This window comes from Balaenoptera musculus, chromosome 19 (assembly GCF_009873245.2).
Source record: "Balaenoptera musculus isolate JJ_BM4_2016_0621 chromosome 19, mBalMus1.pri.v3, whole genome shotgun sequence".
NCBI lineage: Eukaryota > Metazoa > Chordata > Mammalia > Artiodactyla > Balaenopteridae > Balaenoptera > Balaenoptera musculus.
Genome location: NC_045803.1, coordinates 38,149,781 through 38,175,293, shown reverse-complemented (window position 1 = coordinate 38,175,293; position 25,513 = coordinate 38,149,781).

The following is a 25,513-nucleotide window of genomic DNA, read 5'->3' as shown; positions in this document are numbered from 1 at the left end:
ATTCTGGGCTCACAAAAATGGAAACATTATTGCTGCACTGAAATTATTTAATTCCCAGACAAACATTTACCAAACTTGGAGCAAAGGGGAAGTGTATATAACCAAAGTGATGGCTGAGAGACTAGCTCAAATTTTGGGAGCCAAGTGGTGAATGGAGATTGATCATTCCAGCTCCTTCACTTGTTTCCTCCTTAGAACTTTTTAGGGAAGGAAAACAGTACAGTTTTCATTTGCCAGCCTTAAAGAAGCACCTGTCAGAAGATTCCCTCAGCAGAACCATGAAGAGTTAATATTATGAAATGTTAATTTGTGAAAGGGAAAGACACAGCTGGGAATCTTGGGTCTGTTTTGTCATCCCTTCTGCTGAAGTTTTCTGTGGATGGTGAGGATCTGTCTCTGAGATTATAGGAGCTCTGCATGGATTTTTCATATGCCTTTGGAACTAATTTGTTGACTTTACGCATGAAATAAATTATTCTATTTCTGAAAGTTCTCATTTTCCCCCAGTGATGGAGGGTTCATGCTTTCTCATCCTAGTTATTTGGCAAGAAAGCCTACTTTCTTTTTGATAGAAAATAATTTAGAGCATGTAGAAATGTTGGCCTTTGGGGAAACAAGCTTTCCAAGTTTGTCTAGGGCATTACAGGACACAATTCTAGGAGCAAATATGACCTGAGAAACTGGCAAAATGTGGAGGAATATTAATTGGCATCAGAACAAGCTCTGAAGCCCTCCAAGGGGTGGCCTAGTGTTACACATGTATGATCAACACATATTGGACTTTGCTGGAACAGTCCTGATTTATGAGTTTTTACCCCCAAGTCTAATTATTAATAGGGCCCTTTTTCACTGTTAGAAATGGCCCACTTTGGATGTGGGTAAATAGTACGAGTAAATAATGTAAATAATATGAGTAAATAATACTCATATTATTTAAACAGAACTGAGTGCAGAACCCAGGAGATTTCAGAAGTTTCTTACAGCTTCTGCTCCATGACTTAGGGGTATACCCAGCTGGGACATGTCTCTTTAATTTGTGACTTTTGGCATGGTGCTTAACTCTACTTCTCTCTTTCACCCGATTCTGAATAACTTGGGAATTGGATTTTAGTTACCCTATCTGGACTTGTAAATGGGTTTCTTTTTTTCAGGGGAGTAGGGAATAGGATGATTTCTTTCCCTAGCAAATATCCAAGCTCTACTCTCCATTCTCCACACTGTTACCTTTGGATCAGATCTGAGCAATTAGTGTGGAACTCAGCTGGGTTCTGGGCCCCAATTTCTGCCTACTTTAGGCCTGTCAATTTCTTGTTAGCACATTTCTACTACTTCAGTATTTATAAACATCAAGGCCTAAATAGGGAATTCCCTGGCGGTTCAGTGCTTAGGGCTCCACGCTTCCACTGCAGGGGGCATGGGTTGGATCCCTGGTCAGGGAACTAAGATCCCACATGGCACATGGTGTGGCCAAATAATAATAATAATAATAAACATTAAAAATATTTTTAAAAATCCAGGCCTAAATAAATAAATGTAATAAAAATAAATAAGTAAAATGGAAGGCACAAAGAAAAAAATAACCTATCCTTTATCTGGAAACGAATCTCAATGTTCACCATCCAAAAATGTTACATGTGCTATGTTTCCTTAATTACCTCAAATAGAAATCAGGTGTACCCACTCTTTCTCTTCCCACATTTTAATTTGTGCTAATATTACTGATATCTAAAAAATTCAAAATCTCAGGGACCATTTATAATTCTGCTTAAAGTCCCAGAAACCAGTGATATAAATTTATTGGAGACATGGATTAACAGGGTGGCAGAAAATGTACAAAATTACAGACTCAGGCAAGGAGATTTTATGGAAGTGAGCAGCAATAGAAACACAGCTTGTTTCAAAATCAATATATTTGGGGGTGGGTTCTCATTCTCTCTTAGTATCACATATGCAATTTGTGAAAATCAGTTGGCTGGCATGTACCCTATGCTTATTGACCCAACTGGTAGAGACAGGGCTGAGGTGTTTCACGCAATCCCTAGGTTTCAGTGGCCACTTACAGACTCTGCAGTGTACGTTCATTCTCTTTTCATCCTCCTTTTGATGCCCTCCCCACAGGTAAGTAGCAAGGGAAAACCTGATGGAATTACTTCTCAGGGAAGAATTTTGTTGTTTTATTCCCAGAGCCCTGAGTCAAACACACACACACACACACACACACACACACACATTTTTGTTTGTTCTTCACTGAAGTTTTAATCCTTAAAGTGTCTCAATGTTAATACTTGACCTTGTCTGGTCCATTGTTTTGTCCATTTCTCCCTTGAGGCTCATTGGATCAGAATTGACTAATGCCCACAGGATAGCTAAAGTATCAAAGGCAGCATGCCACTGTGGTTTTCAGCTTCTGCTGTAAAGTCCTTGGGGATTTCCCTTAATTTCTAGTAAATTCAACTGAGCAATTCAGTGCATTTTTGTTATGTTTTTCCAATATTTTAAGAATGCTAGAGTGGTTAGTTTTTCAGGAATCTAGTCTATCATATGACTGAAAATGAAGTCAAATTATTCTACTAACAAACACCATAATATAATATATGTGTTTTAATCCTAAAAAGGCATTACCGCATAAAGAACTTCTTACAAAGTGAATTTCCTGGAAAAATTCATTACTCTTTTGAATCAGTGACAGTCTTTCCTGGTGAGTACTGCCATCCCCGGGCATGCAGTTTTCAGTTCTTCATCATGAACTGCAAGGTCTTAACAGAATACGGAAAGCTTTCCCAATGCAGCTCTGGTTCTCACGGCTGCTTCACTCTCACCAGGACTTGCCTCATCCCCTGGTAATAAAGTAAGACTAATATTTCCCACTTCTGACATTTATGCCGTATTGTTCCCATTATCTCGAAAACCCTTCTATACTTCATTACCTTGTTACTCTTCTTCATGTATGACAACTGAATTCAGGTGACACATATTCTACAAAGACTTCTTGAATCCCTAAAACTAACTTAAATGTCCATCTTTCATCTTAGGCAAATGGTGCTTTTTAGCAATTGGCATAAAATTATACACAATGAAAAGCAAATCTCTTATCCCAAATTCCTTAATCCGTATTCCAGATACAATCTTTCAAAAGCTTCCTGTAAACCCAAGAGAAATAATCTAAGCAAATACATTTAAGTGATTATCCTTTAATTTGTTAATCAAACTAAACTGTGTAAATTATTCTTTATTCCTATTTTGTACTTCCTAGTTGTACATATTGGATATTGTTCTCTATCACATGGTGCTTTATAAACCAATTATCATAATTCTCACAATGCATTTAAGTTATTGGCTTAAACATTTGTTTTGTAATTGGCTTAAACATTTGTTTTGTAATTGTTTCCTGCCTTTGAAGACAGGGGGTAGCTTGCTCATCTGTGTAGCTGGATATCAACAAGGTTGGCAGGCATGAAGACATTCAGGATATATTTGTTGAACAAATGAAAGTGAATTTAGTTTCTACTCCTTAATGTATTTTTATTTCACTGGGTAATGTTCATACTGTATCAACATTGCTCAGGAAATTCCAATAACTATTATGTTAATGTTTCAGCTTTATAGGGACAATGCTATTCACCTTAAATTGTAAAACAAATTTTATTGTACTCAATGTGGCTTTAAAAAAGGAGACAGATTAGGAATTTGAAGTACCTTGAACACTGGCTCATTTAAGGAGAGAAACAATTCAGAAAGCCATCACTAATATCCTCCTGCACAAGCATTGCGTGCATGGAATCAGCTTTGCCCTTTTGAAAATTTCTAGCTGACCTTTAAAGAAAGCTGAGCTTCTGAGCTCAGCAGTAATCACACAGTGTCACTAGTACTATTACCAATTTTGAACAAAGGAAAACTCATGAAACATTTAAAAAGATGTCCTTGGTTACTTAATTTTTATGTTTTAAGCTCATGAATAGAAATGGGCTTTTAAAAGCAGTAAATATTTAAATGCAGATCTCATCTGTGTGTGTGTGTGTGTGTGTGTGTGTGTATTTTTGGAAGTCTTAATCTGCTAGTTACTAGTTGTACAGTTTGATCAATTTATGTTATTCTTTTCCCCATTTCTTCACTTGTAAAATTGTTATAGTCACAGTGAGGCACATAGCACAGTATCTTCTTTTTTTTTTTTTTTTGGAATTCCTTTATTTTTATTTATTTATTTATTTATTTATTTATTTATTTTTGGCTGTGTTGGGTCTTCGTTTCTGTGCGAGGGCTTTCTCTATTTGTGGCAAGCGGGGCCACTCTTCATCGCGGTGCGCAGGCCTCTCACTATCACGGCCTCTCTTGTTGCAGAGTACAAGCTCCAGACGCGCAGGCTCAGTAGTTGTGGCTCACGGGCCTAGTTGCTCCGCAGCATGTGGGATCTTCCCAGACCAAGGCTCGAACCCATGTCCCCTGCATTGGCAGGCAGATTCTCAACCACTGCGCCACCAGGGAAGCCCAGCACAGTATCTTTGCAAGGACTGAAAATTGAAAGAAGCACAAAAGTTATGGAGCACACACCCTGACAGTGTGTGTGTGAAAAACTTGGCTGTTAATTGGGGGTTGGCAGTTCTAGTTCTGGTTTTGGTACTAACTTCCTTTTGATCATTCTCCCCTTGTGATCTAATGAGAAGTGTGGACTGGATGCTCAGAGAGTCCCTTTCCATTCTTCAAGTAGAACACCATCATCTACACTTCATCTGTATCCTCCCAGGGGCATAGCTTCTCACTCAACTTCATTTTAAGTTTACAACACATTCCTTTTCCATGTCATGCACAGTTTTCAAGAACTTATTGAAGGATTAACTCTTCCAAAATTAGGAAATATACTGAGGAAAAATAAATACAAGGGGATTGTCTGATGAGAAAACCAATGTTGAAGAGAAGGGAGGGGGAATTCCAAGATGGCAGCTGCACAGTACGTCTGGGAAGCAACCAGTGTAGGCTGAGGCAGGGGACCATGGGCATCTAGATGAAGATCTTCAGGGAAAACAAAAAAGAAAAAAAAAAAAAAAAGAATAAATTGTCTGCCTTCTTGACTGTTTAATGAATTGTATTGAAAGGCATTTTTAAAGAGCCCTGGGAAAATGTAGAAACACTTGGATTTTTACAGAAAAATAGTTTTTAAAATGAGACAGTTATTAATAATCAAAACAAAAACAGTTGTTCAAAACAGACAATTAAGACAATATATTTCTTGGCTCAGTAATGAATACTATTTATATAGATATAGCAATAACAATGAAATATGTGTCTGAAAATTGAGACATAATTTATATGGTAGAAGGGAGGAGAAGGGCAGAAGTGTGAAAGACTCAATCCACATCTAAAATAAGAGGAAAACAGATTTGACTAGCTGGAAGATAACAGGGTGCACATATTATTTAGATGTATGGAGGTAAATACCAATATAAAAAGCTAAATGAACTAAAAATAAAAATTTGTTGGGCGGGAGGTTGCTTCTGGTAGCAGGATAAGGATAAAAGAAGGAAACTATTGGACTACATTTCCCTACTGCTTTTAAACCAGATATATGATCTCTTTTTTTTTTCTTTTAAGCATCATCAATAAGGCTGTAGAATAACAGATACAAGGGAACTTGTTAACTATGGCATATGTAGAATGAGATATCAATCTCACTAAACATTGACAGTACTAAATATATTCTTTCACCTGTTTCCTACAGACACGTTGTATGGTAAAATTTATTATCAACTAATATTATAAAGGAAGAGAGCAAGGTTTAAGGAAATCATGATCTCAACAAATAGTAGTAAAAAGAATCATATTTGAGTCTTTTGATTTTAAATGACATTTAATTGCCTTTGCAGAGCACTACCACTTTGACATTGACTGAAAACTTCTACTCCTAGTTAACTGAGCGAGATACAAGAACTTTGGAGTTGTTTGTGACCCCTTCTACTCCTATTTCCAGATAAATAGAACCACTTCAGATACAGTGTCTTGCACCTGTCCAAGGGGAAGCATGATGTCAGGGATGCAAGTCCTAGGAGCCTCTTGCTATCGTACATTATGGCAATAGCTTTGCAGTTCAAAAGGTTAAAAAAAAAAAAAAGCCACAAGGAAAACACAAGAGTGTTATCATATTACAGTGATTTCCATTGCAGCAGAATTTTATTTGTTGTCCCTGGGAAAAAAATGCAAATAATTAAAAATAATGTGCACAAAACTGACCTGACCAGTAATGAGATAATAATTTTTCTGTGTGTTTAGACATTGAGTTTGCAATTTTATCCTCCAATGCTTCTGAGTGTTATACAGTTATCGATTGCTGATAACAGTTGCCATTAACAAAATGATATTCCATAGGCCAAACCTTAGCAATTCCGGCAAAAGAGGGAATTTCACCGTTATAAAGAACTACATATGCTTCCATATTCTTAGTACTCTGTTTCTGTACAAACATTTCAAATAGGATGGAATCATAGGGGCACTTTCTGTCTTTACTATAAACTATCTGGTACATGGTATCTTTAAGTTCTAAGGATAACTAGTAGTAGAAGTAGTGGTGTTACTAGTGATAATAATGCAAACTGGAAAACGTTAGAAAAATTATAATTGTTGCAATATTGTTTCTTCCCTGGAACACCTATTTATATGCAAAGACAACATAGTTTGTGCATGAGTAATAGTTACTAATGCATACTTTGTTATCTTCTAAATTCCACCATTGATTTATCCATCCAGGCATGGATGGATGCATGCATCTGTTCAGATGTTCAACAAATATTTACCAGGTACCCACCACATGCCTGACCTGGTTCAATGCCCAGTGGACACAGAGATGACAAGCACAGTTCATGACCTTTATAGTAGGAGATGGAACGCAAGAACATAGTTTCAATATGAAATGGCAGATGGGGTAATTGAAGTAGCAAGGCCCTAGCTTGAGTCCAGGGTAAACTCATCTCAGTCTGGTACGTTAGGATCCCCTGTATGTTGGTTCTGCTGGGTATTCCTCTCCACAGGAAGGGAGAGAGCTAAGGCTAAGACTCAAGGAAATACACCTGGGTCCAAGGGAAGGGCTGATTCTAAACATGTCTGCATGTTGCCTCTCTGTCCTCCAGCCCAATTCTTCCTGACCTGGGGAGAGGCTCTAGAAGAATGATTAAGAATTATGGTCTCTCTCTCCTCTCTCATATATCATCTCCATGTATCTGATGTTGAGTAAATGGGAGAGTCAAGAAGCAGAAATCAGACAATGATCAAAGCCCAGTTTCCCTCAATGTTCTCCATATGGAAGAACATCCTAGAATTTGCATTAAAAAAACACTATCCTTATGATATGCCCTAATATGATACTCTGAAATGACCTTAAATAAATCTTACCTGCCCTCTGAGCTGTAGGTAGAGGGAAGGTGAAACAGCATCAATGGAGAGTTGTTTTTTTTTTTTTTTTTGGCCTCAGGGCCTTATTCTTTAAATAAGAATAAGTGACGACCTAAAAAACAGATTTTTTGGCTCACCTTGTCACAAATATTGAGAGCAATTTTTTCTTAGATTTAGCATATTGTCTTACCGAACTCATTTTGAGATTGGGAAGGGAATTAGGAATATATAATATATTTAAGTCAAAGCAAATCCTTTGTTCTTTGTTTCAACAGCTGTTAGGAGACAAGGATTTTAAATAAGAAGAATTAAAAGGATAAATTAGAGAATAAAATACAATTTCAGATGTTGTCTATATTTCTAACTTAAACACATTTCAAAGTATCTTCAAATATTGATGACATGAAGCTACTACTTTTATTCTCCCTGGACAGAGAGAAAAGATGTTTATCTTATACAGATCTTTGCCTTACTGAACATGGTTGTTTTTTGTTTCTTTGTTTGTTTTTTTCTTGACAAAAGTGTCATTTCCAAATGGCACTTTCAATCTTGCATAATTTGATCTAAGTATCTGTCATTTCCTAGGATTAATGCCAGATGGACACTGGGAACATTCTAAGAATTTGCTGCTAAAATAAAGAGAGGGTCCAAATACACACCTGGTCACAAGTGATGAGAGTGTGATGGATAACAGAGGCATTTATTCAACAAGAGGATATACAGATGGCTTTGCAAGATTGAGGTTGACCTCTTTTTTTTAATTTTTTTTTTTTTTAATGAAGTATAGTTGCTTTACAATATTGTGTTAGTTTATATGGTACAGCAAAGTGAATCAGCTATATGTATACATATATCCCCTCTTTTTTGATTTCCTTCTCATTTAGGTCACCAGAGAGCATTGAGTAGAGTTCCCTGTTCCATACAGTAGGTTCTCATTAGTTATCTAATTTATACATAGTATCAATAGAGGTTGACCTCTTAAAATACAATGCAACAAAACAAGGGCCACAAAGCTCCTTTACCTCTTCTTTTAAATCACTATAGACTCATTACACTAAGAATTTACCAGGTATAGGGCACTGGGCTAAGCATAGTCCTGTTGACAAGGTTCAATGCTTATACCCATTTTAAGGATGAGGAAATAGACTCCAAGAGGTTAAATAACATAGCTAATTCACATTTTAAAAAGTGACAAAAGTGAAATTTTATTCCAGAGCTCTCCAACTTTTAACCTGTATATACTCTACCACATTTTGGAGGATTATTAAATCTTATAATTTGGGGGCTGAGAAGGAAAACCAATCTCACCCAACCATGTATGTGTTCATAGTTATTTGCTTACAAAATTTATAACAAAACAAGCACATCTTGATTGGTTTCAAAATGTTTTCTCTCTCAATGGATTAGGAACATATTGTGGACAGTTTCCATGTTAGCTACTTTGTCCCCCTCTGTTGCCTTATGTTACTGGAACATAGTAAATGCATAGTAATTATTTGATGCATGAATTTAACATCAACTGTAAAGCTGCACTCTCCTCCATGTGACCTCCTACATGGTTGGAGCTTTTTAGATCCTGGAAGCCGATCCTGGAAGAGAGAATCAAAAAGTGTCGATTTTGTTAGGAATTGGGTACTAACATGTAAACTGACTGCCGTGTGGCTGACAGGGTCTTGGTACACTGGCTGGATGCCAGGCCTAAGCCTCTGAGGTGGGAGCAGAGTTAAGGACATTGGACCACCAGAGGCCTCCTGGCCCCACGTAATATCAATCAGCAAGAGCTCCCCCAGAGATCTCCATCTCAACGCTAAGACCCAGATCCACTCAACGACCAGCAAGCTCCAGTGCTGGACACCCCATGCCAAACAACAAGCAACACAGGAACACAACCCCACCCATTAGCAGAGAGGCTGCCTAAAATCATACTAAGTTCCAGACACCCCAAAACACACCACCAAACATGGTCCTGCCCACCAGAAAGACAAGATCCAGCCTCATCAACCAGAACACAGGCACTAGTCCCCTCCACCAGGAAGCCTACACAACCGCTGAACCAACCTTACGTACTGGGGGCAGACACCAAAAACAATGGGAACTATGAACCTGCAGCCTGCAAAAAGGAGACCGCAAACACAGTGAGTTAAGCAAAATGAGAAGACAGAGAAATACAGAGCAGATGAAGGAGCAAAGTACAAACCCAGCAGAACAAACAAACAAAGAGGCAATAGGCAGTCTACCTGAAAAAGAATTCAGAGTAATGATAGTAAAGATGATCCAAAATCTTGGAAATAGAATGGAGAAAATACAAGAAATGTTTAACATGGACCTAGAACTAAAGAGCAAAGAAACAATGATGAACAACACAATAAATGAAATTTAAAATTCTCTAGAAGGAATCAATAGCAGAATAATTGAGGCAGAAGAACGGATAAGTGTCCTGGAAGATAAAATAATGGAAATAACTACCACAGAGCAGAATAAAGAAAAAAGAAAGAAAAAAATGAGGACAGTCTCAGAGACCTCTGGGACAACGTTAAATGCACCAACATTCGAATTATAGGGTTCCCAGAAGAAGAAGAGAAAAAGAAAGGGACTGAGAAAATATTTGAAGAGATCATAGTTGAAAACTTCCCTAATATGGGAAAGGAAATAGTTAATCAAGTCCAAGAAGCACAGAGTCCCATACAGTATAAATCCAAGGAGAAACACGCCAAGACACATATTAATCAAACTATAAAAAATTAAATACAAAGAAAAAATATTAAAAGCAGCAAGGGAAAAGCAACAAATAACACACAAGGGAATCCCCATAAGTTTAACAGCTGATCTTTCAGCCGAAACTCTGCAAGCCAGAAGTGAGTGGCAGGACATATTTAAAGTGATGAAAGGGGGAAACCTACAATGAAGATTACTCTACCCAGCAAGGATCTCATTCAGATTTGACAGAGAAATTAAAACCTTTACAGACAAGCAAAAGCTAAGAGAATTCAGCACCACGAAAACAGCTTTACAACAATTGCTAAAGGAACTTCTCTAGGCAGGAAACACAACAGCAGGAAAAGACCTACAATAACAAACCCAAAACAATTAAGAAAATGGTAATAGGAACATACATATCAATAACTACCTTAAATGTAAATGGATTAAATGCTCCAACCAAAAGACATAGACTGGCTGAATGGATACAAAAACAAGATCCGTATATATGCTGTCTACAAGAGACCCACTTCAGACCTAGGGACACATACAGGCTAAAAGTGAGGGGATGGAAAAAGATATTCCCTGCAAATGGAAATCAAAAGAAAGCTGGAGTGGCAGTTCTCGTATCAGACAAAATGACTTTAAAATAAAGACTATTACAAGAGACAAAGAAGGACACTACATAGTGATAAAGGGACCAATCCAAGAAGAAAATATAACAATCATAAATATTTATGCACCCAACATTGGAGCACCTCAATACATAAGGCAAATGCTAATAGCCATAAAAGGGGAAATCAACAGTAACACAATAATAGAAGGGGACTTTAACACCCCACTTTCACTAATGGACAGATCATCCAAAATGAAAATAAATAAGGAAATACAAGCTTTAAATGACACATTAAACAAGATGGACTTAATTGATATTTATAGGGCATTCCATCCAAAAACAACAGAATACACTTTCTTCTCACATGCTCATGTAACATTCTCCAGGATAGATCGTATCTTGGGTCACAAATCAAGCCTTGGTAAATTTAAGAAAATTGAAATTGTATCAAGTATCTTTTCCGACCACATGCTGTGAAACTACATATCAATTACAGGAAAAAACCTGTAAAAAATACAAACAAATGGAGGCTAAACAATACGTTACTAAGTAACCAAGAGATCACTGAAGAAATCAAAGATGAAATCAAAAAATACCTAGAAATAAATGACAAAACATGATGGCCCAAAATCTATGGGATGCAGCAAAAGCACTTCTAAGAGGGAAGTTTATATCAATACAGTCCTACCTCAAGAAAGAAGAAAATTCTCAAATAAACAACCTAAACTTACACCTAAAGCAATCAGAGAAAGCAGAACAAAAAACCCCAAAGTTTAGCATAAGGAAAGCAATCATAAAGATCAGATCAGAAATAAATGAAAAAGAAATGAAGGAAACAATAGCAAAGATCAATAAAAGTAAAAGCTGGTTCTCTGAGAAGATAAACAAAATTGATATACCATTAGCCAGACTCATCAAGGAAAAAAGGGAGAAGACTCAAATCAACGGAATTAGAAATGAAGAAGGAGAAATAACAACTGATACTGCAGAAATACAGAGGATCATGATAGACTACTACAAGCAACTATATGCCAATAAAATGGACAACCTGGAAGAAATGGACCAATTCTTAGAAAAGCAAAACCTTCTGAGACTGAACCAGGAAGAAATAGAAAATATAAACAGACTAATCACAAGCACTGAAATTGAAACTATGATTAAATATCTTCCAACAAACAAAAGCCCAGGACCAGATGGCTTCACAGGCAAATTCTATCAAACATTTAGAGAAACACTAACACCTATCCTTCTCAAACTCTTCCAAAGTACAGCAGAGGGATGAACACTCCCAAACTCATTCTACGAGGCCACCATCACCCTGATACCAAAACCAGACAAAGATGTCACAAAAAAAGAAAACTACAGGCCAATATCACTGATGAACATAGATGCAAAAATCCTCAACAAAATACTAGCAAACAGAATCCAATAACACTTTAAAAGGATCATACACCATGATCAAGTGGGGTTTATCCCAGGAATGCAGGGATTCTTCAGTATCCTCAAATCAATCAATGTGATACACCATATTAACAAATTGAAGGAGAAAAACCGTATGATCATCTCAATAGATGCAGAAAAAGCTTTTGACAAAATTCAGCACCCATTTATGATAAAAACCCTCCAGAAAGTAGGCATAGAGGGAACTTACCTCATCATAATAAAGGCCATATATGACAAACCCACAACCAATGTCGTCCTCAATGGTGAAAAACTGAAACCATTTCCACTAATATCAGGAACAAGACAAGGTTGCCCACTCTCACCACTATTATTTAACACAGTTTTGGAAATTTTAGCCACAGCAATCAGAGAAGAAAAAGAAATAAAAGGAATACAAATCGGAAAAGAAGAAGTAAAACTGTCACTGTTTGCAGATGACATGATACTATACATAGAGAATCCTAAAGATGCTACCAGAAAACTACCAGGACTAATCAGTGAATTTGGTAAAGTAGCAGGTTACAAAATTAATGCACAGAAATCTCTTGCATTCCTATACCCTAATGATGAAAAATCTGAAAGAGAAATTAAGGAAACACTTGCATTTACCACTGCAACAAAAAGAATAAAATACCTAGGAATAAACCTACATAAGGAGACCAAAGTCCTGTATGCGGAAAACTATAAGACACTGATTAAAGAAATTAAAGATGATACAAACAGATGGAGAGATGTACCATGTTCTTGGATTGGAAGAATCAACATTGTGAAAATGACTATACTACCCAAAGCAATCTACAGATTCAATACAATCCCTATCAAACTACCAATGGCATTTTTCACAGAACTAGAACAAAAAATTTCACAATTTGTATGGAAACACAAAAGACCCTGAATAGCCAAAGCAATATTGAGAAAGAAAAACGGAGCTGGAGGAATCTGGCTCCCGGTCTTCAGCCTATACTACAGAGCTACAGTAATCAAGACAGTATGGTACTGGCACAAAAACAGATATATAGATCAATGGAAAAGGATAGAGAGACCAGAGATAAACCCACACATATATGGTCACCTTATCTTTGATAAAGGAGGCAAGAATATACAATGGAGAATAGACAGCCTGTTCAATGACTGGTGCTGGGAAAACTGGACAGCTACCTATAAAAGAATGAAATTAAAACACTTCCTAACACCATACACAAAAATAAACTCAAAATGGATTAAAGACCTAAATGTAAGGCCAGACACTATCAAACTCTTAGAGGAAAACATAGGCAGAACACACTATGACATAAATCACAGCAAGATCCTTTTTGACCCACTTCCTAGAGGAATGGAAATAAAAACAAAAATAAACAAATGGGACCTAATGAAACTTAAAAGCTTTTGCACAGCAAAGGAAACCATAAAGAAGACGAAAAGGCAACCCTGAGAATGGGAGAAAATATTTGCAAATGAAGCAACTGACAAAGAAATAATCTCCAAAATATACAAACACGCTCATGCAGCTCAATATCAAAAAAACAAACAGCCCAATCCTAAAATGGGCAGAAGATCTAAATAGACATTTCTCCAAAGAAGATATACAAATTGCCAACAAGCACATGAAAGAATGCTTAGCATCACCAATCATTAGAGAAATGCAAGTCAAAACTACAATGAGGTATCATCTCACACCAGTCAGAATGGCCATCATCAAAAAATCTACAAACAATAAATGCTGGAGAGGATGTGGGGAAAAGGGAATCCTCTTGCACTGTTGGTGAGAATGTAAATTGATACAGCCACTATGGAGAACAGTATGGAGGTTCCTTAAAATCTAAAAGTAGAACTACCATATGACCCAGCAATCCCACTACTGGGCATATACCCTGAGAAAACCATAATTCAAAAAGAGTCATGTACCACAATGTTCATTGCAGCACTGTTTACAATAGCCAAGACATGGAAGCAACCTAAGTGTCCATCGACAGTTGAATGGGTAAAGAAGATGTGGAACATATATACAATGTAATATTACTCAGCCATAAAAAGAAACGAGATTGAGTTATTTGTAGTGAGGTGGATGGACCTAGAGTCTGTCATACAGAGTGAAGTAAGTCAGAAAGAGAAAAACAAATACTGTATGCTAACACATATATATGGAATCTAAAAAAAAAAAAAATTGTTCTGAAGAACCTAGGGGCAGGACAGGAATAAAGACGCAGACGTAGAGAATGGACTTGAGGACATGGGGAGGGGAAAGGGTAAGCTTGGGGGGAAGGGTAAGCTGGGACAAAGTGAGAGAGTGGTATTGACATCTATACACTACCAAATGTAAAATAGATAGCTAGTGGGAAACAGCTGTATAGCACAGGGAGATCAGCTCGGTGGTTTGTGACCACCTAGAAGGGTGGGTTAGGGAAGGTGGGAGGGAGATGCAAGTGGGAGGGGATAAGGGGATATATGTATATGTATAGCTGATTCACTTTGTTATAGAGCAGAAACTAACACAACGTTGTAAAGCAATTATACTCCAAAAAAGATGTTAAAAAAAAAAAAACTGTAAAGCTGCAGACAAGTCATGTTTTTCTCTCACTTTATTGTCAATTTACCCCCTTCTACTTAGACTCTCATTTCATCATCTTTCCACCATCCTCGTGCCTTAATTTTATCTAAATTATGCTTACATATGTTTGCCCAAAGTTTAGCTCATCTAGGCATCATTATCGCATGATTACCTTTCTAGAGAACTTAGAGTTTGGGGGAGAATGGATACATGTATATGTATGGCTGAGTCACTTTGCTGTGCACCTGAAACTATCACAATACTGTTCATCGGCCATACTCCAATATAAAATAAAAAGTTAAAAATAAAAAATAAAGAACTTTTGTGCACACAGGGAGGATATGCAAATTACACATTAATTTATGATAATTTATGGACAATGAGAGGTAATGGATAGACAGTGACTGATATTGGAAACTTTTGCATTACTGTTTATTTTATTTTTCAAAATCCAGGAATTCCTATGATGTACAACTTTACAAAACTGCAGAGTACATAAAGTTTGTTTATAAGGATTGTATGTACTTTTGGCTTTTAAGTAGTCAAATATTTTTAAATATTTAAGAAATTGGTTTTAGGAAAGGTTTAAACATATGAACAGTATAAAATTGGCAACATGCTAAAAAATGTTTGAGGAGGAATCACAGATACTACAGATCTAAATAAAAATCTCTGACAATTAAGATGAATAGAAAACATGATGGAAAAGAATTACTGTTAGAAATAAGAGTGAAATGTCATAGCACTAAACCAGCAGTCTGGGTGTGAACAGCCAATAGCTACAATTAATATGAGAAGCCTAGCAAGGGAAGTATGTATTCCAAATGGGAATATTGCAATGAAAGCTACCAGGGATAAGTTAAACATGTGTAATGAATACTCTGAGTTTTCCACATTTGAACTATGAAACACATGAGTAATCAAAATTCAATCCCTGCTTACAATAAGAGAATCTAGAATGGCTTAGTAATGCCAGGTTCAGACAATATGCAGTTGACTCTCAAGCAACATGGGCTTGAACTGTGCAGGTCTACTTTGTTTTTTCAATAAATACATACTACAGTACTACACAATCCATGGATGGCTGAATCCATGAATGTGGAACTGAGGATATGGAAGACTGACTTTAAAGTTATATGCGGGTTTTCGACGGCATGTGGGGTCAATACCCCTAACGCCTGAGTTGTTCAAATGTCAAGGTGTTCCAATGAGTCTGTGGTTATCTCATCTATGAAATAAAAATGACCATGCATGTCTCATGTGATTCTGATAAAGATGAAGTAAATAAAAGGATGTGCAAATATCTCAAAATGAGAATTAGTCAAGAGAGGGTAGTTAATATATACTGTTTACATTTTTGTATAATTGTGCTTTTGATAAAATTTTGACAAAATTTATATGGCTTCCAGATATCTCAATATCTCTGTGATGTTTCAAAACTAATCCTTTTTTTTTTTTTTCTGATGAGAATTGGAAGTAAAACTTAGATGCAGGTCAAAGCAGTCAATAGAGTGTCAGTTATGAGTTTCAAGGCAGATTAATCATCTTTCTAGTTTTAACTCAGCATTTGCTCTCCCTCTTTTAAAACTTCTAATGACTCCTTGTTGCCAATATGTTTAATCCCAAAGCTAGGTAACAGAAGGTAAGATTTATATCCTACTGTATTTCAGTTCACTCATGTAGTGTCTGTCTATATTCCTGCCAAGAAAGCTATGTGCATTTATTCAATCATCAAAAATACTGTGGCATCTACTTAGGGCAGGTTACTGTGCCAGACACTGAGAAGATACAGATGAATAAGAAAATTCTCCATTCTTAATAGGAATCATAGTATTCCTACAGAGATAGCTCAGTTAAATGAACATTAGAACTTAGCAGAGGAAATCTCAGGCAAGTATCGGAACAGGAGAATCAGGCATTTAAGTTAGGCTAGAACAACAAGATGAATAAGTTTTAGAGATCTACTGTACAATATAGTGCCTGTAGTTAACAACATGGTATCATTAACTTAAAAAATGTTAAAGGATAGATCTCATGTTAAATGTTCTTCACATACACACACACACACAGGAAACTTTTGAAGGTAATGAATATGTTTATTTTGATTGTGGTGAAGGTATCATGTGCATATGTGTACATCCAAACTCATTGATTGTAGACATTAAGTATGTGCAGCTTTTTTTTGTATATCAATTATACCGTAATAACATTGTAAAAACATAAATTAGGCTAGAAAATATGTTCAGGGAAGGCATTAAATATGAAGAGATGACTTGAGCTGGTGGTTAGAAATAAATTGAGATCCCTCAGTGCATGAGTTAAAAACAAAATCTAGATAACTGGAAGAGCATGGAGCATGACGTTGTCTAGACATGTGGAAGAGCATGGGAGTTTTAATGTTACTTAAGTATGCAACACCCCTTAATGCCTCCGTGCATTGCAAATGCTAGTCATGTTGACTCTACATATATCCCTTTATCTCTTCTACAGTTGGCTTCTGTGAATTTATCAAGATCAAGTGAAAATATAAATTCTTTCATGAGGTCTATTTAATTACTCAAGCTGGGGTATTTATGTCATGCTTTGACTTGGTGCTAAAAACAATGGCACATCTTCTTTTTAGCGGATTCTGTAGTATTGCAACAGGATCCTCTCTTGAAGGCCAATGTCTCTGATCACCAACTGATGGAAAAGGAAATAGGATGAATGTGTTACTTGCAAAGGTTGGCTCAATATGTGGGTGTGAGATAAATATTGACTGCTGTAGTACACCCTCACTAATGAGGGGTCATGAAAGATATCAGGGAGAGGAAAAAAAACAACAGTTGGAAGATCTCTTGGTGGTGCAATTGTCATCCAATATGTGTGAAAAGTATAGTGGCCTGAGACAAGAATGCACATGGACTCATAGGTAGTAGCAAATGGATAACCTAATTGGTCATGGGCCTAGAAATAAAATGATTGGAAGACCATGGATAAGGAGATCTAGAGCAGTGGTCCCCACCCTTTTTGGCACCAGGGACCGGTCTTGTGGAAGATGATTTTTCCTCGGATCAGGGGCGTCGGGGGAATGGTTCAGGCCGTAATGCGAGCGATGGGGAGCGATGGGGAGTGGCAGATGAAGCTTCACTCAGTCCCCTGCCGCTCACCTCCTGCTGTGCGGCCCAGTTGCAGTATCAGCTCTTCTCTGGTTCTCCAGCCTGGAGGTCTGCCCTGAAAATTTCAGGCTCATCAGCTTCCTTAATTGTGTGAGCCGGTTTCTTAAAATCTCTCCCTTTCCCTCCCTCTGTCTCTTTCACTCTCCATCTCTCTCTCTCTCTCTCCATATATATATAAAATGTATATATATATAATATATATATACATAATATTGATTCTGTTTCTCTGAGTAAACCTGATTAATACAGCTCTGTAAAAGAGACTAACTCTAGAAAGTACTCTAGAGAACCCAAATTCAAACTTCTGTCTTTGTAACATATGACTATATACTTTAATACAACATGTAATTTATCCAAATTAAATTTAGATTACTGTAGTTTAAGTAAATATCAATGGGAGTTGTTTTGGTTTTGGTTTTATAATTTTATTTATTTATTTTTAAAAGCAGAGTAACAATTTTTTAAAATATAAAAACTCCAATATATTCATGGTGCACTGTCTGTGGCCATCAGAAATCAATCTATTTTCAGATAATCTGCTTAAGGGTTAGAGGGGCTAGTCAATACTTATTAATCAACCCTTCAGCTTTAATTTCACTTAAAACCAGCTTCACTGGAATAGAGATGGGTTATTTTTTACCTCTTTAAAAATAAGCAAGAAAAGCATTTGTGAAAATGAAGCTGGATTTTGATTTGTGTTCATAGTTGTTACTATTTATGCTTGAACTTTTAAAATTGAAATTGCTATTTGGCACACAATATTAATATACATTTGATCTGATTTTTAAGGGTTGATCATATTTTAATGCTCTATATCTTTTTCAGTTTGTGGCTTATATTACTTGAATAAATTATTTCAAAAGGAAGGAAGATGATGACACTTTTACAATTTCACTATTTTCATACCATAATAAGTTTATTATTCATTTTCCAAAGAACACAGAAGTGATTTTCCTTTCAGGGAGGATGAATCACTATCATTGATTTATCAATTGATGTATAAAATTGACAGTCAATGGCCTGGTCCTTGATTCTTGATTCTAAGTCAATGTTTTGGAAACAGGAGCAAGACTTATTTTTGAGTACTTCTCTGATAAGTTGAGATATATAACTACACATTAACTAAATCAAACCATGACACAGATGTCTAACATATTTCCAACACACTAGTCAAATAGTAAGCAAGAGCATCTGTATCAGATTCAAGCAGCATCATTTGCCAACAGTTCTTTGGTCATGAGAAGATGCTTGCCACTTTATTCATAGTCACTCCTGAGTTAGTGCAGTGGAATAAATTAGACAAAAACCTAAAGGAGCTATGGGAAGCAGTATAATTAATCTCCCTCAAAAAGTAGATTTTCTTTCACAACAGAAATACAGATGTTGCCTCTGATGGTTTCATTCAGTAAGACACAAAATACCTGATTGGGTAATAGCCTGATTATTGACAATTTGGGTGGCTGACCTAGCACTGTGATTAAAGTATTGACTCTAATTTATGGGTTCTGGGAAAATTGCAATTAAATGAAAGCAACACACAAGCCATAATGAAAAAAATATTATATTGCATTCTCTCCTACATATGGAAGAGTATGAGCAAAGTGTGCATGGTGATTGAGATTAGGGACTCTTTAGAGCTGGGATGGCACTGCTGTGGATCTTCAGAGTCTGAGTCTTCCCAATTCCACAGAAGACACAGAGCAATAAGCCAGATAAAGCATGTGCAAGTACTTCTGAATCAGAAACTTGATATCTCAGAGACAACAATCTGTCCTCCTTTCCTGTGAAATATATCTATGGGAGCTAGAGGAAGGTGGAGTGTGGATGAATAGTAGGACTATTTCTCCAGAAATTCTAATTGTAATTATTCATATGGTATTTTCAATCAAGTATTCAAGGAAGTTGAAATGAACCTATTCTGTAAGCGGAGGAGAAGGATACAAAATTATCTCTAAACCTGATGTATCCTGACTAGATTTAGATATGGCAATTTAAAAAAATAAATGAAGAAAGTGCTTTACCAGTTCTAAGATATTGTGCTCAGTGATTTTACTTATATCATTTTCAGAAAAAAATTCTGAGGGTTATATATTGTCTTTGTTATATAAATAAAAATGGCAAATCTTGAAGAGTTTCAGTATTTTGCTTGTAGTTACAATGCATATACAGAATTCAAACATATGTCTGCTTTACCCAATACCTGTGCTCTTTCCACTGAACAGTTATGTCTTTCTGTGTGATAACTTAAATGATTATGTAAGTGGAAAGATTATGCTTTTCTAACAGGTCTATGGACATTGTTAGATGCTGTAAGTGACAAAGTTGGGGACAAAAGAAAGTCCTGCATTGAATGAGACCAGAAGTGTGGATGTCTCTTTTAGTGTCACTCTGTAGGACTTGTGTCCTAATATCATTTTAGTGTGTTGTAATAGGAAATCTAAATATTCCTAATATTTCTAATTCTTCTTCCCTTGAGAGCACATGGGAAAATTGGACTTTCCTAACCCTTTGATGTTGCGAATGGTTAAGTATCTAATTATGCCAATGAAATATGTGAAAAGAAGTGGCCTGCCGTTTCCAGGACAAGACATTTAACGGTCAGTACTTGATTATACAGCTGTCTCCTTCTGTGCCACAAAGAATTTGAAGGCATTTGTGTGCAATAGCATATCATAAGATGGCATAATATTATAAAATGGCATATGGTGAATGTGTAGGGTAACGTGTGTTGGGCATGTAGCATGGATATGAAAAACACAATTCAGTTGTGCTAAGCCATGAAGATCTTTTGTATTTTGTTACTGCAATATAGTTTAGCCTCTCCTGACAGATGGAGATATAAAAGAAGAATTATATTTCTTTTTTACAATTTATTTATTTTATTTTTGGCTGTGTTGGGTCTTCATTGCTGCCCACGGGCTTTCTCTAGTTGCAGTGAACGGGGGCTACTCTTTGTTGTGCTGTACGGGCTTCTCATCCCGGTGGCTTCTCTTATTGCAGAGCACAGGCTGTAGGCGCACAGGCTTCAGTAGTTGTGGCACACAGGCTCAGCAGTTGTGGCGCACGGGCTTAGTTGCTCCATGACATGTGGGATCTTCCCAGACCAGCACCAGGGCTCGAACCCGTGTCCCCTGCATTAGCAGGCAGATTCTTAACCACTGCGCCACCAGGGAAGCCCTGATTATATTTCTGATGTATTATTCTTTCCTCACAAAGCAGAGTAGCACATAAAATAGCTTATATGGGAAGAAAACATCACAAGTAAAAAGTTGCTTCCATATTATTTACTGCATTTCATCCTCCTACAGCCTATTTTTTTTATTTTGAAAAAGAGAGTGTTCAGGTTCATGGAGATAAAGAAATGTGTTCTGTGTCACACAGCAATTATTTGGAGTCTGCATGTGAATGAAGATACTGTAGCTTTTAGACCAAGATTTCTTTCTCTTGTCTGTGGCCAGTCCTAGTTCTTAGTGCCAAGTCCGATTAATGTGCTTCAGCCCTAAATGGACTCTTCTACTAGGCTTTTCAGCTGAACTTAACATTACTCCTAAACTTCTCTGTTCCTTTGACTCCTGTGGCACCACTTTTCTTTATTCACTCTTTTATCTTTCTTTGCTTCCTTCATGGACTTCACTTCCTCTCCATGTCTCTTAAATATTCATATTTTTATGTGTTCTCTGCTAATGTCATTCTTTTCTCTAACATCTCCAACTGGGTGATCTCATCCACTCTCATGGTTGTAATTCTCATTTTTATGCTAATGACTCCATTTATAGGCAAGTATGAACTCATTCTGAAATTCAAAGCTCTATATCTAGTGCTGTATATGCATCTCCTTTTGAATGTTCCCAAGACAACTCAACCTATCATATCCAAAATAAACGCATCTTTCTTCCTAATGTGCATGTTACATGGTCCCCTGTATTCCAAATAAATGTCATCATTCACCTCGTCACTAAATCCAGAAACTTGGACATCACCACAAACTCTTCCATCTTTGTCACCACAACACAATCTGTCAAACTCCAAAATAAGTTCATTATAACTTCTAGATAATATGGTCGTTTTTGAGCACATTTTCCACTTTCTGCCCAAATCCCAGATTAGTTTTTTTTTTTTCTTTTTAATTTTGTTTGATACTCCCATTAAACTGATGTATGACCAATAACCAGGCATTCTGCTTTCTATCTTCATCCTTCTTCCTCAGTAAGCCACATTTCTCTCAGTATGCTGTCTCAATAACATATCCTAACCAATTCTATTGAAGTATAATTTATATATAAATTTTATACATGTTTAAATGTAGAGTTTACTAAGTGTTAACATATATAAATACCCATTTTATTAGTGAGTTTGAACTCCTATAACAGAAATTGTATAGAAGGGGTGGCTTAAACAATAGAAATTTATTTTCTCACACTCTGGAGGCTAGAAGTGTGAGAAAGTAAAGGCACAGACTTTGCTCCTAAGAAAGTCACAACCTTTGCTCCTAATAAAGGCACAGCCTTTGTTATGTACTAAATGGTGTAGAGCTGAGAATAAGGTAATAAGGAAATCTTTATTAGGAAGGAAGACTGAGATTCTGGTCTATTTGGTTTCTGGTAGGGGCTCTCTTCCTGGCTTGCAGATGGGTCCAAAAGAGAAGTAGAAAATGCTCTCTGGAATGCCTTCTTATAAGGACACTACTCCTACTGAATCAGGGTGCCATCCTTATGACCTTATTTAACCTTACTTCTTCAAGGTCCTATCTCCAAATGCAGTCACATTGGGGGTTAGAGCTTCAACACATGAATTTTGGATAGACATAATTCATTCCATAGCACCCATGTTTTCACCGTCTCCATCCACATATAAAACGTTTCCTTAACCAAGAAAAAATAATTTTATTTATCTTTACATTCAACACACTTATACACTCAAAAACAACCAAAAAAAAAAAAACATAAAACAAATCTAGTAAGTCACTGATCGTCCTTCTGTCCCTGTATATTACTTTGTCTTCTCTAGAGTTCCTTATAAGTGGATCATACAGCGCTTTGCTTCTTTTACTGTGTATAATGTTTCTGAGATGTGTCCATTTTGTCTGTTTCAGTAGTTTTTCCCTTTTACTGCTGAATAAGTAGTATTTCATACCACACTTTGTTTATCCATTCACCTGTTGGTAGATGGATTGTTTCCAGTTTGGGACAATAATAAGTACAAATGCTATTAACTTTTATGTCCAAATCTTTGAGTGAATGTATGTTTTTATTTCTTTGAGGTAAGTACCTATGTGTAGAATCATATGTTCAATTATGGTCTGATCATCTTGAATGTGTACAGGTTTCTCTTTATACTTTGCTAGAAAATCCAAGGTATTTTCCACGTTCCTCTAACTTTCGAAGGAGCGAACTCCACTCTGTTTCCCTTACAAATCTTATCAATCTTCATTTCAGGCTTTCTTCATCAGGAAAGTACATCTTACTTTTGTGTGTGATCTTTGCTCCTAAAAAAGGCACAGCCTTTATTAAATACTAAATGGTGTAGGGCTGAGAAGAAGGTAATAAGGAAATCTTTCCACTCTGGTGGGGCTGGAACTCAGACACTACCCTTCCCTATTCACAGCCTGATCTCTACTGTCTCGTTCTGTTTTCAACTCCATAGCAGATACTCTCTGATAAGCCTCAGGTGGCCCCACCATGCACATGCACAATCCAGCTTTCAGCCACAAACTTAAGGAGGAATCTCACATGAATTCTGGGGCCCTTCTCTGAAGTTCCATCTTTCAGACTCAGCTGCCTTTATCTCTGATTTCCACTTCCTCAACTCAGTGGACAGCTGTACCCTACTCAGACTTTATCCTTATGTGATGAGGAATTTTCCCTAGACAGATATTTGGGCAATGGGATTCACATTATGAGCCCTCCTCCCCTCAGAGGTGACCCAGTTGCAATGCCTATTCTCTGAGTCTGAAAAACGTCACCTTATGTATCTTGTCTACTTTTATGGTTTTCATGGTAGGAGTGCTAGCCTGATCTGGTACTAGCTGAAACATATATTTTACAATGTAATTTTAACTACCTATTTATTCACATGCTGAAAATCCTTTAAAATGTATATATCACAATCAGATCAGCATAGTTTTCAAGGCCCTTCATGCCTGGCTCCTCGAGTTTGCTCTTTAGTCTCTCCTAATCTTCTTCTCATTTCTGAAATTCTAAATTTCTTACAAGCACCACGCTGCTGTTAGCCCTCACCCATGCCTACGTACATGTTTCGTTGTTTGACACCCCAGCTTATACATGTGAAAAGAGTTGGAGTCCCTCAAATGCTTAAGATGTCGTTTAGTTATGTTTGCCCCATATATTGACAATAGGCCGCTGGGTGTATATGCAACAACTAAATGAACGAGAGTTCTGTGAATCCCCTCAAAGGGGAGAAAATAGTCTTTAAAAATTTTTAAGTAGTAAATGACCAAATGTCAGAAGCATCTGTCAGATAAACAAACAATGCCAAGGTCTCCCTTTGTTCAAGGGGAGGAGCATGGCTATTCTTTCGAAACAATAAATCAGGTATGAGAAGTTCGTTTAAATTTTCTTTAAAAATATTCTAAATAAGAGGACAGAATGAAAAAGGATAATCAAAAATTCTAAAAATAATAAACTTAGAAGAAATACTTCTAAGGTATTCAGCCTACCATATAAGGCTTTATAAATCCCATTCATTTATCTATCATATATTTATGAATCACCTCCAATAATTAGTTCTTAATGGGGATACACAAAGATGAATGAGGTATTCTTTTCCCAGAATGCCCTTCCAAATTATTTCCTGATCATCCCCTAAGGAAAAAAAAAATTTCTCTTCAATTGAAAAGTCCAAAAGTATATGGCTTAAAAGACAAGATAATAAGGAAAACTCTGATATATCTCTCATTAGTTTAACAAAGATAGATGGAATGAGAAATGATAGATTTTTTCACCATAGAAGGGAACTACTTAAAGTAATTTAATAAGATTTTGCTACAACAATGGAACTAACAATTTCACCAAAAAGGATAACAATGGTATTTGCTCAGATTTTCTTCAAATCATTTCAGTATTTGTGTTATTTATACTTTAATCATATCTAGTCAGACAGAGAAAGGATTACTCTCCTTATTTTCTACATAGGAAAATTGAGCCTCTGTGAGTATAGCAGATGCTGTCAGTGCCCCATCCATATGTCCTCAGCATTCATGCTTTCTATATGCATTGATGGTTTTCTACTTCCAGAACCTGTGATATTTTGACTGATGTTGTTTTCTGGCAGTTGGAGCAGGCTTGCCTCCTCAGGGTAGACCAGAAATGATAGGGATTAATGCCTCTAGTGCAGTCTTTGCTCAATAATGACAGGAGTTAGTGGATAAATGTGCTACCTTCCTCACTTTTCTTCAGAGATGTGAGGCTCTGATGCATGTTCTTTGCAGTGTCCCAGAGGTCTCAAGTGGGACTGAACATTTATACCCACAATGAACCCAGAGTTCATTAATGTTCTCTGCATTGACTTCCATCTCTTTCCCATATATCTTCCCCATTTCCCTACTGTGCCTTCTAGGATGGCTTCTTAAGAAAATACTTGCACACAAATTTTGTCACAAGCTTAGCCTTTGGGGAAACAACTTTATGAAGATCACTGACTATCTTAAAGTCACAC